Below are 23,626 nucleotides of genomic sequence, written 5' to 3' on the forward strand. Positions count from 1 at the left end.
ACTGAACGTACAGGTCGCCCCTGCCAAAGTAAGGGGTGATGAAAACTTCAATTAGTTTGAAGTGAATTAAAACATTTATTTCAAAGATTTTTAAAGGTCAGTGCAGGTATACCTGAATAATTCGCAACATCATAAAGTAATGATGTCAGTAATGCAATTCAAAAAGGAAATTCTTGTATATTTATAAGTTATGTTGGCTACATCTAAACCTTCAAATGTATGTTAGACCTTATTCCAACCAAATTATTCAAAAGTGTTCCCTTTGATTACCAACCCAATTTTGCATTTGATTAATTCATCCTTAGCAGACATGTACCACAGGTGTAAGGTTGCTAATTAATTTCTGACATAATTATTATATTACATCTTTGTTGTTTCTCTTTATTAAGGGTAAATCCGGCCCCGTGTTTTTTTTTTAGCTGTTACTTGTTCCAGATAGGGGCCATCAGGTGAGTTATTCCTGCCAATAACTTCATGTTCTCTTTCTACCGATGACAAGCATGACCCTGTCTCTCTGTGTTTGACCCTGCCTTTCTCCTAGTCAAGGTATTAAAGGAGCTATCGATGTGACTATCTCAGTTATGTTCTCTGTTTTTAATGGCATAGATTTTCCTATTAACTTAAAGCTTATATATTTAGCTGTGTTTCTCTACAGATGAAGCCACTAAAGGAGCTGCTGCTTCCATTAACTTCATACTTTTCCTTTAGTATAGGAAGTACCTCTGTGTTTTTGTGTATCTGCTCTGTCTTGTCAAACCCCTGTTGGTTGATGCAGATGTCCATTGAGCAAAGTGCTGCTGAAGGTGTCTTCTGGTAAAGGGGAGTTCTCCTCTTTATAAAAGACAGCGGATTAGCACCAACAGATGACATGGCTCCTCAAATCATCACTGAGGCAAAATTTCTCACAGGATCTTAACAAACTCCACTCTTGCTCAAGACTCTGGGATCTTGCTTTCTACATGAAATGCAACATTTACTTTCTTTTGACAAGGACTTTGGACCACTAATTAACAGTTCCTTCCAAGTCCAGGTCAGACACCTCTGACCTCTCTGTTTCAGTACCGAATTAGAGGAACGTTACAGCTGTAGCTTATGTCTTGTAAACATTTGCTCTGGACGCCCAGCTCCAGTTTTTGCATGTGATTCTCCTCCAAACACTTGAATCTTTATCATTGTTACTTGTGCGCCTTTTTCTCCCGTACTTTTTCCTTCCACTTAACTTTGTATTAATATGCTTGGATACAGTGCACTGTTAATAGCCCAATTTGTTATGAATATGTATAGTGGTGATAGAACATACCTTTATAGTCTGATAATTGTAAACCACAATAAATAAGAGCCATGGACATTTGAATAAACACACACACTTTTTAAGCCAGTTTTTAGGTCTCTTTAAATTCTATTCTTTGTGTATGAAACATTTAGAGCACATGAGGAATTAATATGATTTTGACCAGTTAAAAAAGATGCCAACAACAGAGGGGGATTCATCTAGCTTTATAATAAAGATTTTACAGATCAAATAAAGGTTTCACAAATCACAAACTGGTTTAGAAATACTGTACTCTTAGTGTAGAGTAGAATAATCTAGTCCAGGTCTGTAGAGTCTGGATTGTAGTTTTTAAGAGCGGATTAAAAAATGCTTATGGTAGTAAAAAATGAGGTGGAAATCCCCTTAAAGCCACTATTTCACACTGATCAGGAATAACGCGAATTGCCAAGAATTGCTAAGATTTGTACGGAGCACAGCAACTGTCAGTAAAAAAAAAAGCGTGCATGGTAAAAAAAAAAAAAGATCAGATCTCAGATCAGATGTCACGGGGTCATCTGCGTGCATAGATTGCAAAACGGAGCACACAGTTTAAATACAACCATGATGGTGCAGAAACTGAGAACACCGTCTTGTAATCCATGCGCGAAGATTGCAAAACTGACAGCACAGCTTAGTAAAGCGTCGGCACGGATTTCCACCTACTTTGTTTTCTTTAACCTGCTGACACTTGCCAGGCTCTGTAGATTTGAGAGGATTCTTTGAATTTTGCAAATATTCAGGTCAAATTTGTGAAGCTGTAAGATTCAGTTATTACACAGGTACAATAAATTAAGACAAATCGTTAGATTCGGCTTGATTCACACAAATATGTCAAGAATTCAGTACGATTTACAAGAATCTGTGAAGAATACTGCATGAGGTTGGGAATCACTTAGGAACCAGTTAATATGCCTCAAGCATCTAAGAATCAGATATGACTGAATTTAAATTCTGTACTTTTCTGGGCAATTCGTGAGAATGTCAATCAAGATATAATAAAAAGTAATGAGTGACCATAGCAGGAGGGAATGTCATTTGTCCAACATGTTTCAAGTGAATTGATTGTTTTTGCCAATAAAATGTAAAAATGTAAATGTTTGTTTTGGACCTAAAATGTCAGCTTAATTAGAAAATTGTTTTAAAAAGAATTATACTTTGTTTTATATATTTTATTTATTAAAAAAATATTATTTCGTTTTTTTAATATTTTTTTATTAATTATTTTCCTTCCTTAATTGCTACATCATTTCCATAAAATGTATTTCTTTTCTTTTTTTACTTTTTGAATATACTCCAATTGTAATTATATGCATGCTATCTGAATCTCAAACTTTGGCTAAATTTGAATATTTTGTTGATATTGAGCTTCTGCGTCTGTGTGACAAATACAAGCTGTCTCTATGCGACAGACTGTGACCCGCAGCCACCTTGCCTGGGAAAGATCCCGACCATCAGGGAAGCTTTACGCACAGTTGACGGGGGTTTCAGCTTGCAACTGTGACGCACTGTGAGCTCGCTGACTGTGAGCCAGCTCAGCGTTTGTGTCCTCTCTTTCTTCTACACACACACACACACACACACACACACACACACACACACACACACACACACACCAATAGCAGAGAGAGAGAAAGGGAGGGGGTATCCTAGCTTACACCGGCTTTGTGGTTTTCATCCCTATCAAGCGTTTTAAACGCATCTGCCAGCTCAGCCCGGTGGAGCAGACGACCATGATTATGCTCGTTTTTAACTGTTAATTTCAGCTACATTCATTCACCGAACCGGTAAGTTTCCTCGAAGTTCTCTTTAAACATAGGAGGAAGCAGCTAAAGGGCTGCTGAAACCGGTGGGTTAAGTTTTCTCCTGTGGGATGTAACTCTCCACAGAGTCTGCGCTGCAAAACCGGCGTCACCGCTTTTACGCACGGTGGTGGTGTGATTTTTCTTTAGATTGCACGGCTGTAACGTAGCTAGTTGTAACAGTGATAGTAATGGCAAAAGGCTGATATTTGCCTTTTGACACAGAGGCAGCAAAATGTTATTTGAGGCCTTGAGCAGCTCCTTTTTTGGGGTGGAATGGGGTTCTGCATGGGGTTGGGGGCTGTCCATGCTTGATCATTTTTGCATTCTGCATTTAACAACTTGTTTTACAGTTAAGTAGTAACCCACTAATTACTTAAAATGACTATATAAGAGAATGTGTTTGTGCGTCGCATCAGTTCTTTCATATTATTTTTAGAAAAATAGAACTTGGGATGAAACTCTAATTTTAAACGTTTTTTATCTTTCTTTGTTCAATTTTCTATCTAATTTTGGAAAGCTTTCATGACTCTCCATCATTTCAGCCTTTTTCTTTAAATCGTTGTTTTTAAAACCGTTCATTTTAAATTGTGTTCAGGCACATTTCTTTCCATAACTGAAATTGATAAATATATTAAGCAAAAAAATGTGTGATAAATGAGTGATTAGGCAACCAAAAACATAACCAATAGTTGCAGAAGAAGGATGATGTTACATCTAGGATGTCGGCAGCAATGCATAACAGCAGGGTCACCCAATACAAAAGTAATGATGGTGAACTTTAATGCTGAAACTAGCATTGTTACTCTTATCCCCTCTGATTTCTCCAAAAAAACCATACCACTAAAAATACTTTATATTAGGAAATCTTGGAGTAGTTATGTCAGTCTCACTTTTCTCCACATAACCAGTCAGTGTTTTATTCATAATAGCTTAATTTCACCACAGTAATATGTCAGATAAAACATGATTCTGAGGCCAACCAGTCAAACTCTAAGTTCATTTCTGGCTAGTGGAAGGAACGGAAGTTAAATACATGTTTTATCCTTCATTTGGTGAAGACACAGAATAAATGCTGATGTTAAAGCTAATTGTTAGTAAAAGAAAGTCGTTTCTTACCCTCTAAATGTTTCTTAACTTTAAGTTGGTGATTCAATTAAATAAAAATGTTTTTAAAGTGTTTTCTTGTAGAGGGCTTTGGTGGATGAGGAGAAATCTATCCTTCCTTCCACAGAGCTCACCCACTTTTCCATTTCAAGATGATTAGAATTCAGCTCATTCGAAGAATTTATGCCCTGCTTGTGTGTTGTGCTTGTTTTACCTGCTTTTGACAGTTTTCATTTGTTTAATCTTACTTCTACTCCTTAGTTCAACAAAATAAGTTAAAAGCAGAAACATTGAATAGTTTACTTACATTAACAGTATGTGAAGAAACACATTTTTAAACTTAATACTTTCAAAATAAAAATAAATTCAACAGGGATCTAAAAAGATTTTTTTTAAGTGAAAGAGATTCTGAGATTCCAGAGTAGCAAGGGGTGTACTAAATTATTACAACCTGACAATAGCGTCTGAAAATCACAAACATTTAACTTCTTGCTGATCTCATAATAAACAGTTAGATTGTATGAAATGTTTACCTTGCTCAGATACATGCAGCAGACAACATTACAATAATACACAAATACATTCTTTGTGATATAATAATTGTTTCTCCAGTAGTTCTTTACCACGAGTGCACTCCCCACGAGGTACTCTCCAATGGTACATTGATATGGCCAGTCTATGTGAGGACCTCACAAGCCATGTGATCCTCCTCCTCATTTTTTAATGATGGTGTAGTCTAGTCCAAACTTTAGCACTGACTGTATTGTCAAGTTTCATTGGCTTAAGTGCGTCTAATCAGTTTAGTGAGGCCAGCTGTTCCAAAAATTTTTTATTGTTTTAAAAATATAATAAAAAAGAATCGTTAGCTAGTTTTTTTCCAAAACATTTTAAACTCTTGGAGTTAATAACTTACTTGTGTCTCATCATTCGTCATTTCATTCTGTAGTGGTTTTGGGATGATAAACCACTGACTTTATGAGTGTCCTCACACTCATAAATCCATCAGCACCCCAGATGAGATTGTCATCTTTAGCGGAGGGCATCCATTGTCTGAGTCCAAATTCCAACACGCTGGTTTCAATGAGATGCTTTGACCTCTTTATTTCACACATGCACACATCTGTAGGTACACACACAATTCACACGCATCCATCAGCAGAGCTTCAGTGACATACTGGATTTTTATCCTGATGTAGCCATAAGATTTCTATTGGATTGTTTTGGCTTGAGGATAAAACAATCATCACAAAATTTCCAATTTGACCATGTGTGAGATGGTTGATTGCAGTAAAAGCTCTTTTGAAATAGCCAGCTTAATCTGAAAGGATTTAATTTCATGCTATTACAATAGTTTTTGGCTTATAAATGTGTTTTTGGTAAATATTTGGAAAGTAGTAAAACAGGACAATGGTATCATAGTAGCTTTGTAGTAAAATAATTAAGGATTTGTAAGTTATGATTAAGTCCAAACAATGTGAGAAAGGTGGGTAGAAGCCTTTTTGCTAGCTGCAAGTTAACAAATTTAGTCTCATATGTATCTCATTTATTGTGCTGATGATGGCAGAAATCTATCCATCAATCGTCTGTCTGTCCATTACCTTTTGATAAATTTCTCGGGGATAGCCAAGGATTCCTAGGCTAGAAGGGATAGTTCTCTTCAGGGTCTTTCCAAGGGTTTTCTCCTAGTGAGATGTGCTAAGAAAACCTCCAAATTAGGACCCCGGCAGGCATCCTGATTGGATGCCCAAACCACTGCAACCGACTTGAGCTTTGGCTGTTTTTCAAGCTCCCCCATCTCTCATTGTGAGCCCAGCAACTAAGGAAGCTGAATTCTGCAATTTGCATAAGTGTACTTGTTCTCTCGGTGACCATGACTATAGGTGAGTGTTTGGACTAGATGGACCAGCAAATCAAAAGCTTCACGTTTTGGCTCAACTTTTTCTTCACCCCTATCGAGCGAGGCATTGCCCCCATTACTGCAAAGTACCAAATCCTTCTATTCATTTCTTGCATCTGTCATATTGTTTTTAACGGATTTGACCCACATGCAGAAAGCAATTCAGGAGACAGAGTTTTACGGTAAAGTGTTTGTTTACAGTGTAGTGAAATGGGCAGGGGAACTGGAACCGGGAAACCAAATGTAAAATAAACAGGATGGTAAGCAGGGAATACTCAGGGTCAAAACTCAAGAATAATTCAGCCATACTGGGTTGGTGGAATGATCAGCCAGAGGGTGAAGCGGAGAGACCAAATAGTTGTTTACCCGTGAGACAGATGATGGTAGAATAATGGTGTGCCAGGATGATAAGATGGTCCAGGGTTTTCAGAAGTTGGTGCAGTGGAAGGAGGAGGGTGGACAGGGTTCTTGAAGGGTTATCCAAGGAGCGAAGAATTCAGGAGGCTGCCAACCGGTGTGGTCCAATGAAGTAACGAAAGGCTAGAGTCTTTGAACATGGAGCTGGATAGCTTCTTTCCAGAAGTGGTTAATCCAGGCTGAGTTCCACACAAAAAGGCAAGGTCAGGTTCAGGTAATCCACTAAGGGACTCTGGCAGTGAGTAGCTGGCAGCCTCCTCCTCAGCAGGTAATCAAGGGAATGATGAACACCTGTCACCTCTCCTCCAGGTTCCATGCCATCCAGGGGCTAAGCACAGTAAAAGCACCAAACAAACAGACAAAGCACAGATCCTGACAGCATCGTCCTACCATCAATTGTTAACAAGACACCAAGATACTTGAACTCCTCCACTTAAGACAAAATTTGACCTCCAGCCTTGTGGGAGGATTCCCATTATTTTCCTGCCTCAGATTCAGAGGAGCTGGCTGATGGAAACAAAGATTCACTTGATGAAGGAGCATTTAATGTGTTTTGGTATGTTCAGTAGATGTACAATATAAGTTTAAGTTGGAAAAAAATGTTGTTTCCTCACTGCTCAATAGTTATTTTTTGAAAAAAAATAAGAAAGGATGTGAAAAAAACCAAGAAAGAAAGTTAAAGATTGTTTGAGTAATATACACAAAATAAAACAAATAAATCAGTGACTCATAATAAGGAAGCCCCTGAAAATGCATTTAAAAAAAGTAGTGCAAATCCAGTAAAAGTGAATTGGGTTATTTATTGATGAGACTTTATATTAGCTCTCTCTGATAATCTGTGCTATCCCTAACTGAAGAAAAAGAGTTTGTGAGGTTGGAGATGATCATTAACTTAGGCGGGCCTGTATGCACTGCCTCACCTCTGTCTGAACGTGTGCGAGGGCATGTATGAGTCAAAGACTTGAGCTTTAATTAAGCCATCAATCCTGTCATTCGTCTGTACAATCTTTTGACCAGTGTGGTTTGGAATTATCCCCGACGTCCTCCCATTTCCGTGCCTCAGCTGCCTGCCTCTCCTCTGTGCCAAAAGACATTCCTTCTACACTACTAGTTAACAGATCCTGATCCAAGCTTGCCCAGTCAGCATCCATGCATGGAGAAGGGTTGTATAATTACAGCAGGACAACCTGAACAGTCGCTGCCATGAGCATGCAGACAAGTTCAACTCCTGATTTTCAACCTCATAGCACACATGCAGAAAACACACGGGCTTAATTATAACTGTGATAAACCTCTGGCGCAAATTGGGATCGTGCATTTACATTCTTCTTCACAGGGCCTTACAGAGGCACCACTTTTATTTACTGTATGCATGTGATTTTCCTTTACAGTAGGTGGGGAAACTGCAAGTCATTCAGCAGAGGGTTTTCGCCATTGGCTGTGAAAAATGAGTAACTTCCAGGATGTCTGTTTACCCACACTGAGCCTGTTGTGTTTTGACACATTTCACCGCATGTTTTCTTGAGAAAAACATAACAGCAGCTGCATTCAAAGGAAGATGTTTGCTCTTCTCATATACTCAAAATAATACAAATCATACAAAACAATTCCTTCTAAATTCTGAATCAAATTCCATAAGTTGAAATGTACAACCCCTTATGCTTTTTGTACCCATCAACAAGTCTCTGGCATAAATCCTCATGGATATTTGACCACTCTGGTTTACTGGCACATATCTAACTTTAAGCATATTCATACGTCTATGCATTTTCAATAGGGTTAAAATGAGGGCCATTAAAAAGTTAAATGTTTGTCTGCTTAATTCATTCTAAAATCAGGTTTGATGTGTGTTTGGGATTGTTGTCCTGTTGGTAGAGCCAATAATCTCCATCTATTGCCCTGTTTATGGGGGTAGTTGAAGAATTAATCTATCCTCTTAATGTACCACCAGCGGCAAACTAGACCCTCGGCATGATGCTGCCATGACTATGCTTGATTGTCAGTGCAATCTTTTTAGGTTTGAAATCCTTACCTTGACTGCTCCAAACATGCTTTTTGTGATTGCGTCCAAATAGCCCAATCCTTGTTTCATTTGATACTGAAACCTTTCTCCAAAAGGCATGTAGCTCGTTCACGTGGGCCACAGCCATTGTCAGTCCAGCTTGAAGATGTCAGTTTTGTAACAAGGCCTTTCTTCTTTGTTATCCTCTCAGTCCATGGTGTTATAAACTTACTATATTGTGGGCCATAACACTGGTGTTCCAGCATCTTCCAGTTTTTGGTAGGTTTGAGCCTTGGTTCATCCTAAGCTATTTCCCCTTCTCTTAGAGTGACAGTTAAATGTTGTTTTAAAACAGATACAGCAGAAGCTTTTGGAAAGGTGCCTGCCTTATCCTTGTTGAAAATGTATGGACTATACTTAAAAGTTAGGTCCTTCGCACTGCAAAAGATCATTTTAAATAAGCACTACAATGTCTGATAAGAAGAGTGGTCAGATACCCAGCCTAAAAACCTAGCTAGGTGGCAATATATATATATATATATATATATATATATATATATATATTTTAATCATTCAGCAGTTCAGATGCATCATGAAAAGCTCAGAACCAATACAGCAATAATATATATGATGACAGCATTTCATTTTCAGGAAAAGTTTATTTTATTCACTTAAGAAATAATGTGAATAATGTGTACACAAAAGCCATTTACGACTCAAGGAAGCATTGATTATTTTTCTGCTTGTTACCTCCGGCAAGGAGGTTATGTGTTTGTTGGCTTCTATCTGTCTGTCTGCAAAATATCTCAAAAGGTTATTAACGGATTTGGATGAAATGTTCAGACAAGATACGTATTAAGACAGCTGACAAAAGGTGGCCCGAAGACCTTCAGAGTATAGCTCATCAAAAGGCTGAGTTGCATCAATGTCTCTATTGCCTTGGCTCTGTGTTCTGAGTGCTTTTCTAAATTTTTCTTGTTTTTTGTTTTGTAAAAAGAAAAGAAAGATTATATTTCCTAATTAAATTTGGCAAAAAAACATGAGGATTCCTCCCACATAAACAACTGTCAAAAATGAGTTATAGGCTTTTTAACATATCTAATATTTTAAAGATCTGTAATTACAAAACCCAAAGTAAAGTCGCAAAGTAAAACTTTAGGGTTGGGAGGAGAGGAAGAGAGTTTCTGCAGCAGTTTATACACAGTGAGGAAAAATGTGTGGTTAATTTTCCTTTTGGTAATAAACTCTGATTAGTTGCACCAGACTGCTCTATAGAAGGAAATACCCCCCATACTTTTAAAATTATACATAATTTTTTTTAGCATAAGGGTTTTATTTTTTTAGACTGCATTACTATTTCTGATGTAGTTCATAAGTTGTGAAGTAGTTCTGAAACCTCTGTAACCAATTCCTTCAGAGTGAAAGCAGAACTTGCTTGGCCTTATGACCTCTCCTTTCTTTTTGATCCATCTTCCCTGTCATGGTCTACTGATGCTCTTGACTAACACAGTTATTTAAAAAAAGAAGAAAACGCAGACTCTGGTAAACAGCAGGCAGTTCTGGGAATAACCCCAATATCCCAAATGACCTGCTAGTGATCTGCTGCCGACTTTTAGCTGCCAGAGCAAATCATATAGCATATCCAGACCAGGCTCTTTGACAAGACACAAGTGAGTGACAAAGCCAAGATGTGTGTGTGTATGTGTCATTTTTTGATGAGTATGCAGTCCCTTATATGTGAAGTGTCCCAGATAGCCCACGAAGTAATGGCAGTGTAGCAGAGCAATGCAGGAAACAAAACCTCTCATTTGTGTTCGCTAAAATTATTGGATCAAATTCAAAGTAGTCCATTTAAAGAACTTTCAGTATATTTTAATATAAATGTTGTGTTTGTCTGTGGTTGTTTTTTGCATTTTGGGGACAAATAACAGGGTTGTAAAATTATATTGCTTTGCCTCTGTCAATATTATTTAAATCAGATACATTTGCTTTTGATAGTTCTTCTTTTTTTGAGGACCATTGGCTGTCTTATCAAAAACAGCAGATTTATCACAGAGGAAGAAGTTACTAATTGAGGTACACTGATAAAGGTTTAAATTCTGTTGGTTTGATGACTAGAACAGAACAGCAAGTCTTGTGGTATTTTTCAGCAGTTGGTGCCTAAAAAATGGCCCAGTGGAGTGCAACTGATTGGCAAGACTGCATTAGGAAAATCCAGGGTGCTCCTCTGAAAGGATTTTCTGACCTATATGGTGATTGGCTCAGTAGCTGCTTTAGGTTTCCAAGAGCAGTCTCGTTGGAACTCTGGTTGGTGCTGGTGCCTTCTTTGAGTGGGGCAGGGTGAGAAACTTTGCACTGCCCGTACACATACTGCTGCTGACCGTACTGGAGTTGATAGCAACAGAAGCATTATAGAGGTAGCATTGCTGGGGTGACTGTGGCTCATGTAGTAGGTTCTGTAACCAGTGGGTAGTTGGTTCGAACCTCCCTCCGTCCGTTCACCCGCCTTGCCTGCTGATGGTGGTCAGATGGCCCGGTGGTGCCAATTGAATGGCAGTCCCACTTCTGTGTGTTTCCCCCAGGGCTGCTGTGGATACAGTGTAGCCTACCACTGTCAGTGTGTAAATGTGTGCATGAATGAGTGGATGACTGATTGTAGTGTAAAGTGTTTTGGAGTCCTCAGACTTGGTTTATCACGTTCCTATACAATGCAGTTGAACAAGCCAACATTAAAGCGCAATTTACAGCAAGAGCTGTGTTTCCTGATGCACTGGATCAACTAACTGCACCAACATTTTATATATAACCAGTATCATAGGATGAATATCTTGATGTTCACAGAAGGCATGTTCATTCAAAGTTCATTCATTGTGATGAAATCTATGTTTTCGTATAGACTAGAAGCCAACATGATGCAGGAGAGAGGTTTCTGGACGACTGTGGCTCAGTGGAAAGAGTAGTCATCTTGCAGTTGGGGAGAGAAATGTGCATTCAGTTCCACCTCTTCCTCCGCCACATGGTAATGTGCCTCTGTTCAAGGCACTTGTTCCCAAATAATCTACTTGTGTGCATATAGGTGTATACATTTGTATGTGGGTCTAGTGTGAAGTACTTTGAGTGGTCAGTATGACTAAAAAAGCACTGTATAAATCCATTCCATTTACAATTTAAGTGCATTAATTTGTCCCAATATTATTCCTCATGGCAAGACTCATACCCTTTTACACCCAGAAAAGATTAGCAGTTGAGTAATAGTTTGGTAATTATCTCCTATTTTTCTGCACTTGACTAGAAATAAATGGAATTTAAAACCTTTAACTCTGCAGATCTTGTTCCCATATTTATTTTGCTTCTCCTTTGTAGTTCTGTTTCAACCACATGTCTGTTTTCAGTCTTTTAAAACTTACAGAAGATTCAGAGATCGATGACTAATGGAGATGACATAGTAAAAGTCCATGTGTTTTCTTCACCTGAGGTCAACTTCTTAAAAAGATTTCTCTCATGACTAAAACAATCATTAACTATATCCTTCATGTTTGTTTCACAAACTGAGACAACAGGCTTAAAAGTCTGTTTTCACATGTTTTGCATGTAGGAAAACAAGATTTGTTTTGTGAACGTGTCTTGACATATGCTGTAATTGTGGACTGTGAAGGTCAACAAGAGGAGAGCTGATTTACATCTTCATTATTTACATTGATAACAATGGTGTTGATGGAGGGTAAAATACCAAACCGTGAAAAAAGTTGGTTATAGAGAATAATATTCAGTCTCTCAGGCAGAGATTAGTTTTTTATTTTATTTTATTATTTAACATTTGCCTCTCTTCATTTCAGTCATTATTTGGGTATATTCATTAAACAATCTAATTTGCAATCCACTTCTTTGTATATTGCCTTTTATTAATTCTAATTCACTTAAAGAGCAAAAAACATATTATTTTAATTAGTAAGGTTAAAAAGTGACAGTTTTACACCTATTTAAAATAAAATTTGAAACAGGACATGCACACTATGCAGTATATTATGTACGTCAATGTCATCAATGTAATTAAAAATAAATTAAATGAAACTGATTTCCCCACATTTCATGGTAAATAAAAATTTCTGTGCAGACCAGGACTAAATGACACAAAGCAGCACAGATTACTGACCTTAAGATTATGACATTTATTCATTCATTCATCTTCTATACCACTTCTTCCATAGTGAGTCACGGGGGAGCTGGTGCCTATCTCCAGCAGTGTACGACGAGAGGAGGGGTACACCCTGGACAGGTTGCCAGTCCATCGCAGGGCATTAGGGCAGGGCAACACAGAGACATACAGGACAAACAACCATGCACACACTCATTCACACCTAAGGGCAATTTAGAGAGAAGCCAGAGTACCCGGTGAGAACCCACGCATGCATGGGGAGAACATGCAAACTCCATGCAGAAAGACCCCAGGGCAGGAGTTGAACCAGGACCTTTTTGCTGCAAGGCAACACTTCTAACAACTGCACCACCGTGCAGCCGATTATGACATTTATACAAGTGTAAACTTATAACATCTAATATAATGTAGAATCTGCTTTATTAATATTATTATTATTTATAATTATGAAAAGTCAGGAAATTTTTTGTTAGTGTTGTTTGTTTAGTTGGCATGGTGCATGTTACAATTTGAACAATGGAAACCAAGGCATCTCTTTTTCTGCAGTATTATGTCTCCAATGTATGTTCTACCCTTACCTGCTCCACTACTCTCTCCGATCAAATCCACCTCTTTTGTTACAGCTGGTGATACAAGGCAATATGAGCCAACAACACTAGAGAAGGCCCATTTATCAGTTTATACTGGTGCATAGTTGCACTGGAAATCGTGACTGATGCCACACAGGCCTAGGGACAGAGATGAAGACTAGCAGTGAGTGATGACACCAGCCCGTTTATCAGACATGCTTCCCATAATGAGACATTGTCTAAGCACCAACGTACAGAGTGTTGGCGTAAATCAGCCTTTCTTTTGCCAATAATGGGCACCTCCATGAAGTCAAACAGAGGGTATGGTTCTCCCAATCACGTCGTTGTCATACATGTGCATATTATCTTCACGCCCACCAAATGTCTGATGAATGGCGGAGTATAATTACCTTAAACCTTTCTGTTGCCACCTCAGTTCTTTTCCATTGTACTTTAGCACTTTGGAGAATAAGATCATTATCATGTGCATCACAAGGAGGTGTTCCCCAAGGTTATGACATTGTATGTGAGTGAGCTGATAGGTGAATTAGGTAGCCTTCACCGGCGTGGTCTGACCTACATACATCATAGGTAAGAAGGAAAACTTTCTGATGACATGAAAGGTCAGATAAATGATAGTTCAGCATTAATCTTCTTCCTCTTTCTTAGCTTAGCTAACACTAGCCATTAGCATAGCTGCATACATATGTGCATTTATTTGCTTAATATAAAGGATTTTGTGACCCTTTTTGCATGTTTTAAGTGTAAATCTGTGTTGAGGCCTAGGTGGCATGAGGGTTTGAAGTTTACCTGCTACCTTGGAACCCTAAATTATTGTAATAAATGTTGTCTAAATGCAGCCTGAAAACAGCTGGGCATTGTGATTTCTCTGTCATGGGTCCAAATCTATGGAATAGTCTACCATTGTTGACTCTATTGTTTAAGTCCTCCTTGAAAACTTGCATTTTCTTCTAAGGTTTTCTGTTTAACGGAACTATGATTAGCTTTTTATTCACTGTCATGCTTAACTCACCACTATTTATATTTTATATTAGTAAGTCCTTTTCAGTTGCTCCCTTATTCAGCCACAGCAAGTCCTACAACTTGCACACATACGCGGTAGAGTTTTGACACTGGATGCCCTTCCTGATGCAACCAGGATTCAAACCCGGGTCTCCCGTATCACAGATGTGAATTTAGCCCACTAAACCCCCACTGAGAGTCCATGTTATATTTTATATTGCTTCTGTATTTCCAGTAAAGCACTTTGTGATATACAGTGGTCCCCAAAAGTACACACTCCTTTTAAATACTACATTTTTATAGTAAATGATACCCAGGATAAATTATGTCGTATTGTACAAAGGCCAAGATAGGAGCAAAAAAGAAAATGTATAGTTTTATATATGAACCATAGCACAGTAAAGGTATTTGTTTTATGCCAAGCAACTAAATCCAGTGTAAAAAATATAGTTATATTTGGCTCCTCGCTAGGCTTTGACTCACATATTAGATGATTTTATTTTTTTTTTTAAATTAAGAAACATTTCTAAAATTGACTCCCGGCCGGGGGTCTTTCTGCATGGAGTTTGCACGTTCTCCCCGTGCATGCGTGGGTTCTCACCAGGTACTCCCACAGTCCAAAAACATGCCTGTTAGGTTAATTGGTCTTTCTAAATTGCCCTTAGGTGTGTGAATGAGTGTGTGCTTGGTTGTTTGTGTGTTTCCCTGTGATGGACTGGCGACCTGTCCAGGGTGTACCCTGCCTCCTGCCCATAGACTGCTGGAGATAGGCACCAGCTTCCCCACGACCCACTATGGAAGAAGCGGTCTAGAAAATGACTGACTGACTGATTTCTAAAATTTGAGACATGTTCTCTCAAGCAGATCTGGAGAACATAATTCATGCATTTAAAAATGCATGAATTATGCATTGCATTTAGAATACTGTAATGCTCCTTTTACCAGTCTGGACAGATCATCAGTTTCTTACTAAATCCAGAAAGCACTCTCGTATTACCCCAGTCTTATATGCACTATACTGGCTCCCAGTGGATTTTAGAATTTGGTTCAAGGAATTGATCTAAATGGGCTCTAAATGGCCAGGCTCCTGATAATTTGTCTTTTATTCAGCTTTTAACCAAACACTCTGCTGGTCGTAGCCATCAATCTCTTGACCAGAATCTCCTGACAAGGCTAAAAACTAAGGCTTTTCAGTCTGTGGCTGCTATACTGTGGAACATTTTGCCCCTGCAACTTACCTTTACTGACTCTGTGGGCATTTTTAAAAACCAATTGAAACTTGTTTTATTCTACCAGACTTTTATGTCATGATTTTATTGTGCTTTTTATGCTTGATTTTCTATTATGTATTTGTAGAAAATCAATGGGGGTCGTGGTAGCCTAGTGGTTATAGAGCACGGCATTTGCATCCAGGAGATGCCATAAGTTCCCTGGTTCGAATCACACAGCCTGCCACTCTGGGTCCCTGACCCTTAGCCCTTGAATCCTCCCCGGGCGCCGCACAATAGCACCCCACTGCTCCCTAAGGGATGGGTTAAATGCAGTGGACAGTTTCTCCATTGATAGGTCAATAAAGTCCAAATTATTATTATTATGTAAAACCCAAATGTGATTTATATTGTACAGCCCTTTGTGACTTTGCCACTGTAAAATGTGCTTCATAGATAAACATGTTACTTACTTCCTTACTGAAGTAAGTAAAAGACACTCAGAGGCGTTACCGATAGTAACACTAAAGAAACCTGCAGGGGTTTCTGATTAGGGCTGTTCTGCATGGATCTAGAACAAACGTCTGCAATATTTACAGTCCGAAGAGCCATTTTAGTGCTAAGTTCAGCTAAAAGAATTTGTATAGAGCTATGAATATCTATTATAGAAAATTTGTTGTCATTTTTAAAGAACCTCCATTTTATTTATATTTTTAGGTTTTAAAAGTAAAAAAAAACTTTTGCAAACAGAGGATGGGCATACACACGTGGACAAAATTGTTGGTACCTCTCGGTTAATGGAAGAAAAACCCACAATGGTCACAGAAATAACTTGAATCTGACAAAGATAATAATGAATAAAAATCCTATGAAAATGAACGAATGAAAGTCAGATATTGCTTTTCAAACATGCTTCAACAGAATTATTAAAAAAAATAAAGTCATGAAACAGGACTGGACAATAATGATGGTACTCTTAACTTAATATTTTGTTGCACAACCTTTTGAGGCAATCACTGCAATCAAACGATTCCTATAACTGTCAATGAGACTTCTGCTCCTCTCAGCAGATATTTTGGCCCACTCCTCATGAGCAAACTGCTCCAGTTGTCTCATGTTTGAAGGGTGCCTTTTCCAGACGGCATGTTTCAGGTCCTTCCAAAGATACTCAATAGGATTTACGTCAGGGCTCATAGAAGGCCACTTCAGAATAGTTCAATGTTTTCCTCTTAGCCATTCTTGGGTGTTTTTAGCTGTGTGTTTTGGGTCATTATCCTTTTGCAAGACCCATGACCTGCGACTGAGACCAAGCTTATAGGACACTGAGCAGCACATTTCTCTCTAGAATCCCTTGCTAGTCTTGAGATTTCATTATACCTTCACAGAATCAAGACACCCTGTGCCAGATGCAACAAAGCAGCCCCAGAACATGACAGAGTCTCCTCCATGTTTCATATTAGGGACAGTGTTTTTTTCTTCATATGCTTCATCTTTCCGTCTGCGAACATAGAGTTGATGTGCCTTGCCAAAAAGTTACATTTTTCTCTCATCTGTCCATTGGACATTCTCCCAGAAGCTTTGTGGCTTGTCAACATGTAGTTCGGCAAATTCCAGTCTGGCTTTTTTATGATTTGTTTTCAACAATGGTGTTCTCCTTGGTCGTCTCCCATTAAGTCCACTTTGCCTTAAACAACGTTGGTGGTGCGATCTGACACTGATGTTCCTTGAGCTTGAAGTTCAACTTTAATCCCTTTAGAAGTTTTTCTGGGCTCTTTTGTAACCGTTCGTATTATCCGTCGCTTTGTTTTGTCATCAATTTTCCTCCTGCGGCCAGGTCCAGGGAGGTTGGCTACAGTCCCATGGATCTTAAATTTCTGAATATGTGCAACCGTAATCACAGGAACATGAAGCTGCTTGGAGGTGATCTTATAACCTTTACCTTTAACATGTTTGTCTATAACTTTCTTTCTAATCTGAGACAACTCTTTCCTTCGCTTCCTCTGGTCCATGTTGAGTGTGGTACAAACCATGTCACCAAACAGCACAGTGACTACCTGTAGCCCTATATACAGGTCCTTCTCAAAAAATTAGCATATTGTGATAAAGTTAATTATTTTCTATAATGTAATGATGAAAATTTAACATTCATATATTTTAGATTCATTGCACACTAACTGAAATATTTCAGGTCTTTTATTGTCTTAATACGGATGATTTTGGCATACAGCTCATGAAAACCCAAAATTCCTATCTCACAAAATTAGCATATTTCATCCGACCAATAAAAGAAAAGTGTTTTTAATACAAAAAACGTCAACCTTCAAATAATCATGTACAGTTATGCACTCAATACTTGGTCGGGAATCCTTTTGCAGAAATGACTGCTTCAATGCGGCGTGGCATGGAGGCAATCAGCCTGTGGCACTGCTGAGGTCTTATGGAGGCCCAGGATGCTTCGATAGCGGCCTTTAGCTCATCCAGAGTGTTGGGTCTTGAGTCTCTTAACGTTCTCTTCACAATATCCCACAGATTCTCTGCGGGGTTCAGGTCAGGGGAGTTGGCAGGCCAATTGAGCACAGTGATTCCATGGTCAGTAAACCATTTACCAGTGGTTTTGGCACTGTGAGCAAGTGCCAGGTCGTGCTGAAAAATGAAATCTTCATCTCCATAAAGCTTTTCAGCAGATGGAAGCATGAAGTGCTCCAAAATCTCCTGATAGCTAGCTGCATTGACCTTGCCCTTGATAAAACACAGTGGACCAACACCAGCAGCTGACACGGCACCCCAGACCATCACTGACTGTGGGTACTTGACACTGGACTTCTGGCATTTTGGCATTTCCTTCTCCCCTGTCTTCCTCCAGACTCTGGCACCTTGATTTCCGAATGACATGCAGAATTTGCTTTCATCCGAAAAAAGTACTTTGGAACACTGAGCAACAGTCCAGTGCTGCTTCTCTGTAGCCCAGGACTGGGGAATGCGGCACCTGTAGCCCATTTCCTGCACACGCCTGTGCACGGTGGCTCTGGATGTTTCTACTCCAGACTCAGTCCACTGCTTCCGCAGGTCCCCCAAGGTCTGGAATCGGCCCTTCTCCACAATCTTCCTCAGGGTCCGGTCACCTCTTCTCATTGTGCAGCGTTTTCTGCCACACTTTTTCCTTCCCACAGACTTCCCACTGAGGTGCCTTGATACAGCACTCTGGGAACAGCCTATTCGTTCAGAAATTTCTTTCTGTGTCTTACCCTCTTGCTTGAGGGTGTCAATAGTGGCCTTCTGGACAGCAGTCAGGTCGGCAGTCTTACCCATGATTGGGGTTTTGAGTGATGAACCAGGCTGGGAGTTTTAAAGGCCTCAGGAATCTTTTGCAGGTGTTTAGAGTTAACTCGTTGATTCAGATGATTAGGTTCATAGCTCGTTTAGAGACCCTTTTAATGATATGCTAATTTTGTGAGATAGGAATTTTGGGTTTTCATGAGCTGTATGCCAAAATCATCCGTATTAAGACCATAAAATACCTGAAATATTTCAGTTAGTGTGCAATGAATCTAAAATATATGAATGTTAAATTTTCATCATGACATTATGAAAAATAATGAACTTTATCACAATATGCTAATTTTTTGAGAAGGACCTGTATAGGCCCACTGACTGATTACAAGAATGTAGACACCTGTGATGCTAGTTAATGGACACACCTTGATTTAACGTGTCCCTTTGATCACATTATTTTCAGGGGTACCATCATTTTTGTCCAGGCCTGTTTCATGAGTTTATTTTTTTAAATAATTCTGTTTAAACATGTTTGAAAAGCAATGTCTGACTTTCATTTGTTCATATTCATAAAATTTTTATTCATTATTATCTTTGTCAGATTCAAGTTATTTCTGTGACCATTGTGGGTTTTTCTTTCATTAACCGAGGGGTACCAACAATTTTATCCACGTGTGTATTTCTACAATGGGATGTTGATATTTGAGTTCAGAATCTGAGAGAAAGGCTATCTGCTCATGTGAAGAGGACTGTGGACAAGAGATGTCCTCACAATTAGATGGACTTGCCACGTCTAGTTTTGGAATGCTGTTGGACTCCTACTGTAAGTGAGTCTAAAGTATTAGTTTAATGGTGTGCACAGTGATACAAGTTACTACAACTTTTTTACATTTTTTATGTCATTTCTTTAACATATTTGTGTTTTTAGTTAGATCATATTGACATTATATTTGGAAAAAGTTTAGAAATTTTCTTTCATGTTCTTATTGTTTCATGTTCTCACAAACACCTGGCATTTTACACAGGGGGTGTGTAAACTTTTGAGATCCACTGTTTGTTTTTAAATGTGCTCTAGAAATAAAGCTTTACTTACAGGCTTTACTTACCTTTTCTTTATCGAATTACAAGTGATCTGTTTAGACATACTCATTTTATTAGCTCAGACGCATTTCAGTGTTATAGCTTCAAGAAAAAGTCCCAAACAGACATAACTAAGATAAGTGGCAAATGCAACTCTGCTCTATAACTGTCATCTTTAAATTTCCTCGCAAGGTATCAACAACCTAACTGATATCTTCTGGTGTATAATTGGAAAGTAGGAGGAGTTGTTTTTGTATTACTGGGCACTTTTGTTTGTGTTTGTCAGTGTTAGGTAAGCTGATTCACCAATCCAAGGTAAAATATAGGCTCTAAATTGGGTTCTCACTAGACTCCTCACCTAACAGATGTTGTTAGACATAACCTTTTTGGAAATATCTTCTGGTATGCCTAGAGTTGACACCAAAAAGTAAAACAGTGTGTCCAACCAGTCGTCTTGTCTGCCTGACAAAGACAGCTCAGTGCTTTGGAAGCCAGCAGGGTTTTAGCCTGACCCATTGATCTTCCCCTGCTACTCTGTCACCTCAGACTCAAAGGTCTGGAAGTTCCACTCATTCTTGTGTTTCCTCTTCTGTGGTTTCTTCCCTCCTTCACAGCTTCATCCAGGAGGATTTCTCAGCTCATCTACGACATGACATCAAGGAGCCAGAAAAAGCTTCCAAACACATTTGGCTTGTCCTCGCCTCCAAAGCCACCACAGAATGGAATAATGTTCCTGTTTTTGTCATCCTGTTGACCAGTGCTTCTTTATTAGTGATATATTTAGCTCTCATGAACAAAACAGAAAATTTGACATGTCATCTGACGTTGTAGTGGCTTGTTTGGGTCAAACAACAGAGCAGAAGGTGTCAGGTAATTACTATTTTAACTTTAGGAAAATTCATCACACTCTGCTCTTCCTCCTTAAATGTGTTTTTTGGAATTTTGAATCCTGTTTTGCTGTTTTTGTCCCGTCTCATAAAGTGACTAGACCCATGAGGGTGTTCTTGTCTTTTGGCATTTTTGTTGTGTTTGCTGAGATATTCTGAGAGGTGCTAATGCCCTTGTCGCATCCCTCTTCTCCGCCTCCTCTCACATTGTTTCCGTCGCTTTTGTTTGCCCACTCTTCCCTTTCCTTCGTCTGTACCCCCAACCACATACCCATATGACTGCGCCCTTCAAACCAAAGCACATGGCAGACCCGGGTGTAACTGTCATCAAAGGCATTGCAAAGAGAAACGTGCAAACAATAAATTGCAATTACAGGACTGACAGCACATCCTGGCCAGTAGGGACTGAAAAGGCACGTGGAAGACGAGTAAACCAGTTCAAAGATGTCAGACGATGCTATAAGAACCAGAAAAAGAAGTTTAACCTCTTTGATTATGTAAGGTCTGTGCAGAAAGCTGTTGAAAGTTGGTTCTTTTAGTCATACTTCTATTCATATTTTACCTGCAATAATAGCCATTTGTTTTATTTGGACAGTATCTTTCAATAGGTGGACCTGTGAAGGCCTCAGAGGTCTGGTGAACAAATAGTATCACAAAATACCAGGAAACACACATTTGTGGAGAAGCATAAAGCAGAGTTAGGCTATAAAACAACATCCAAAGAAGAATATTTATCAAAGAAGCAGCCAAGTGGCTGAAGATAACTGAAGGAGTTACTGAAATCGACCGCTCTACCTATTAGTTATGCCCTCCACAAGTCTGTACTTTAGGGAAGAGTGGCAGAAAGAAAGCCATTTATGAAAAAAAAAAACTTAAGAAGTCCTGTTTGCAGCTTGCCACAAGCCATGTAGAAGACACAGCAAATACGTGGAGGGTCCTCTGGTAAGATGAGACCAAGATTGAAGTTTTTGGACTATTTGCAAAACTCAATACGTGGAAGAATACTGCACAGTACAATGAGTATACCATCTTCACCTTGAAACAAGGTGGTGGCAGCATCATCATGCTGTCATGATGCTTTTCTTGAGCAGGAACAGGGAACCAGGTCACATTTTGGTGTCACGGAAAACAACAGATACTAAGTACAGGTCTTTCTGCAGCTTCACCTTCCTGTTGGAGAACAACTCTAAACATTCAGCCAGGGCTACAATGTCATGTACTACAGTGGCTCAGTTAAACTCCAGACATAAGTTCAATTAAAAATCTGTGGAAAGGCTTGGCAACTGATGTTCACATATGCTCTCCATCCAATCTGACCAATTTTGAGGCATTTTAAAAAGAAGAATGCGCAAGTATGCAAAGCTGGTACAGACATACTCCAAAACACTTGAAGCTGTAATTGCTGTGAATGGTGGGTCAACAAAGTATTTACTCTACCGAGAAGGACTCTACCGAGAAGGAGGCCTTGTATGTATCTCAGAGATGATGCTGGCTTTGATGAAACCATCAGTTCCGATGATAGAAACGTTAAATCATACTTCTATTTTGGTTTCAGCAAATATTACATGACACAATATATGCAAGTTTCTAATGTGGAATACTTGTTTCATTTGAATGAAGCATGAAACGTACAGGGTTGGACAATGAAACCGAAACACCTGGTTTTAGACCATAATAATTTATTAATATGGTGTAGGGCCTCCTTTTGCGGTCAATACAGCATCAATTCGTCTTGGGAATGACATATACAAGTCCTGCACAGTGGTCAGAGGGATTTTAAGCCATTCTTCTTGCAGGATAGTGGCCAGGTCACTACGTGATACTGGTGGAGGAAAACGTTTCCTGACTCGCTCCTCAAAAACACCCCAAAGTGGCTCAATAATATTTAGATCTGGCGGTACGCTTCTTTGGGGCTTCTCCACAACGTAACTCTCCCGGATGTGGGGAAAACAGTAAAGGTGGACTCATCAGAGAACAATACATGTTTCACATTGTCCACAGCCCAAGATTTGCGCTCCTTGCACCATTGAAACCGACGTTTGCATTGGAATGAGTGACCAAAGGTTTGGCTATAGCAGCCCGGCCGTGTATATTGACCCTGTGGAGCTCCTGACGGACAGTTCTGGTGAAAACAGGAGAGTTGAGCTGCACATTTAATTCTGTCGTGATTTGGGCAGCCGTGGATTTATGTTTTTTGGATACAATCCGGGTTAGCACCCGAACATCCCTTTCAGACAGCTTCCTCTTGCGTCCACAGTTAATCCTGTTGGATGTGGTTCGTCCTTCTTGGTGGTATGCTGACATTATCCTGGATACCGTGGCTCTTGATACATCACAAAGACTTGCTGTCTTGGTCACAGATGCGCCAGCAAGACGTGCACCAACAATTTTTCCTCTTTTGAACTCTGGTATGTCACCCATAATGTGTGCATTTCAATATTTTGAGCAAAACTGTGCTCTTACCCTGCTAATTGAACCTTCACACTCTGCTCTTACTGGTGCAATGTGCAATCAATGAAGACTGGCTACCAGGCTGGTCCAATTTAGCCATGAAACCTCCCACACTAAAATTACAGGTGTTTCAGTTTCATTGTCCAACCCCTGTAGTTGCTCCATGTAAATTATTTTACTTACACATGTGATGGCAGTTCCAACCTTATTATCCATCTCTCATCAACCTCTGAGGAAGTGTACTCGCAAAGTGTTATTATGTTTTACATGTTAAGGATTTCTGCTGTTTTACATCTGAGAGGTGATAGTTTGTGAAAGTAAAGAACGATGGTTTTATGAAGGCATACGAGGACACGAGAGCCCTCACGTGCCCTTGAGGCCAACTGTAGTCCACATGTGGCAGTCCTTTGTAGTGGGTTTGTTGGGAAAACCTCAGGCAAACTGG

At 39.2% G+C, this 23,626-nt stretch overlaps 1 protein-coding gene across 2 annotated transcripts in view; it reads left to right on the top strand.

The window, feature by feature from the left end:
- Positions 1 to 2,923: 2,923 nt before the first annotated feature.
- Positions 2,924 to 23,626, top strand: part of relt (RELT TNF receptor) — a 39,885-nt gene continuing 19,182 nt past the window's right edge. For both annotated transcript variants that reach the window (XM_047390910.1, XM_047390912.1), the window contains exon 1: positions 2,924 to 3,096. The gene's annotated coding sequence lies outside the window, so the exon portion shown is untranslated. The remainder of the gene's footprint in view (positions 3,097 to 23,626) is intronic.

The sequence above is a fragment of the Girardinichthys multiradiatus genome, chromosome 18 (assembly GCF_021462225.1).
Source record: "Girardinichthys multiradiatus isolate DD_20200921_A chromosome 18, DD_fGirMul_XY1, whole genome shotgun sequence".
Lineage (NCBI taxonomy): Eukaryota > Metazoa > Chordata > Actinopteri > Cyprinodontiformes > Goodeidae > Girardinichthys > Girardinichthys multiradiatus.